The sequence below is a fragment of the Dromaius novaehollandiae genome, chromosome 25 (genome assembly GCF_036370855.1).
Source record: "Dromaius novaehollandiae isolate bDroNov1 chromosome 25, bDroNov1.hap1, whole genome shotgun sequence".
Taxonomy (NCBI): domain Eukaryota; kingdom Metazoa; phylum Chordata; class Aves; order Casuariiformes; family Dromaiidae; genus Dromaius; species Dromaius novaehollandiae.
In genome coordinates, this window is record NC_088122.1 from 4246901 (window position 1) to 4249430 (window position 2530).

A 2530-nucleotide genomic window follows, 5' to 3' on the forward strand; every position below is an offset into this window, starting at 1 on the left:
GCGTATTTCTCAGCTGACTCACTTTTGTTATTTCCTCCCCGTATCTCTGATTTCCTTTACTGTCCTCACACTACCTCTCACTCAAGGCCCAGTGTCTCTTTGGGTGTCCCTGACCCACTGCTGCTCAGGGAAGAGCTTATTCCTTGGCCTCCCTGGTGATTTTGGAGGAACATGACGTCCCCTCTTCATGCGGGGTTGCCTCCAAAGCAAGCCCAGGTTGCAGAGCAGAGCCCGGCCTTGGGGTGGGTGCTGGCTTTCTCAGTGGTCGTGGGGCTAAGCCAGGGCCAGGGAGCAAAGGAGCTCCCAGCTGAGCACAGGAGCAGAATTGGCCGTGCCCGTGTCCAGGGGCTCTGCCTTGCCCCGAGGTGGGAAGAGCGCAGGGCAGTCCGGCATTGCTGGGGGAGCAACGCAGGCCCCGAGCTGGACCCCTGCCCTCTCTGCCCCATCTTCTTTCCTTGGGGTCTTTGTCTCTCCAGGCTCCTGCCCAAGCCCAGGACTTGCGCACGGTGGACACGAACCTCTGGTTCGAAGCCCCAGCAAACAAGCAGGGACCTGGAGTAAATTTTCTCGCCACAACAGTCCCTCCGGGAGAGGATTGTAGGCAAGTCTGCAGTCCTCATTCCGGGTGAATCAGCTCCGCTGGTGATGGACAGCCCCGAATTTGCCCTGCCCGCTGCCCGCGTGCCGGCACGAAGACCCTGGCCCACTGAGCTCTCTGTGGCATCATGCAAAGGCCACATCAGGGCTGGGGCTGTGCCAGCGCCCAGTGTCACCCCAGCACAGAAGACCCCATTTGAGGGACTGAGCCAGAAGCCTTGTGCTGAGCAGGGGTGGCAGGACGGCCGGTCAGCCCGGGGAGGTGGGAGCCCCTCGTTTGCCTAAGGAGCTTGAGATGGAGCCTGCACGCAGCTGGTATGAAATCAGCCCCACTCCAGGATCTGGCCCTGAGGCCGTCCCTGCTTTTGCTGGTTCACAGCTCCACAAGACGCGCGTCCCAGCTGAGCAGGCAGCAGAGCATGAAGGACCTTCCCGGAGACGGGCTGCACCGACTTGTCTGGGCGCTCAGAGCCCGCTGCAGGCAGGGCTGGCAGAGCAGCAATGGGTGCTGGCACCCACCTCCCTAACGACAGCACTGCCGGGTGTCGAAACACGTCCCTGCACGGCTGCATGAGTGGCCACCCAGCTCCTGAGCAGCGGCTCTGGGTGACTCTGCCCTGCCCAGGAGGAGGGGACGAGACAGGCTTTAGGGCTGCAGCCTCTCCTAGAAGCTGGGTCAGACGGGCAGATATTTGCATTTTAGTCAAATCTCTTTGGCGAGTAGCGGGGTGTGTGCTCCAGGGCATGGCTGTGCCGTCCCCCAGGGCTGCCGGCCCCAGGCGCAGGCACTGCCCTCGGGTGCAGGATTTATCCCGCTTTGGGCCATCCAGGCCGGGACAGGGGACGGAGCACGGGCTGGTGCCGGGCAGAGCATGTGCATGGGATGTTCAGCCCTGCACCGACCTGTCTGTCCATCCGCCTGTCTGTCACCGTAAGGGGATTCTTGAGCTCACTTTTCTTCCAGTGATTTAAAGCCTGGATGAGGCCAGACCCTGGGAGCAGGCAGGTCCCTGGCAGCATCCCAGCTGCCTGCGGAGCCCGGGAGGGAGCCTCGGGGCCGGGAGCCTGTGGCTCCCCATGGCTTTGCCCTGGAAGATGCTGAAATCGTGATGCAACTTCCTCCAGTCCTGATTTCCGAGCTGCTTCCGAAGAACAGTTTTGTGGCTGGGAAGGACAGGCCTCTGCCAGGCACTGCAGGGGACAGTCCCTTATATTGGGGAGCAGCCGCTACAACCTCCCACCCTGAGCCAGCATCCTTCCCCGCCAGCTCCTCGGGATGCTCCTCACCCCCAGCAAACCCTCCTTCAGCCCCATCTTCCCGCATCCCTCCCGACGCCGTCCTCCGCTCCGCTCCGGCCTCTGCCACCTCCCTCCCGCGGGGCGCCCGGAGCCAGCGGCTCCCGCTGCAGAGGGGCCCGGACGGAGGCTGGGCACGGCCGCGCCGTCCCCGCCGGGGTGACGCAACCGGGGTTCGCGCAGCGGTGACGCCTTGTTCCAGCAAAGCAAACACAGCCCGGAGCCTCGTGCTTCGTTGCGACAGCGCTGGAAGCCGCGTGCTGCCTGCGTGGCCGGGCGCTCGCGGCCCCGCGCTGAGCCGGGACACCGGCACCGGCCGCCCCTCTGGGTCTGGTTTTCTAGGAAGCCGCCGCGGCCGTCGCGCTGCCGAGCCCAGGGCTGAGCTTTTCCTCCGGGGAAGGGGACCGCCGAGGCCCCGGCACTGTCTAAAGCACCGCGGCGGGGCTGAAACGCGAGGCCCAGCTCAGCCCAGCGCTCGGAGCTCCTTTTAGGGCAAGATCTCGGCGATTCCTCCCAAGTCCCTTGTGGTTATTTTAAACAGCACAGATATTGCTGCCAGCTGCAAAACGCTCCGGGATGTGTTTTCCAACAGATGACGGCTTGGGGCAGCCCTGGCCGGGGGCCGGCACGTGCGGCC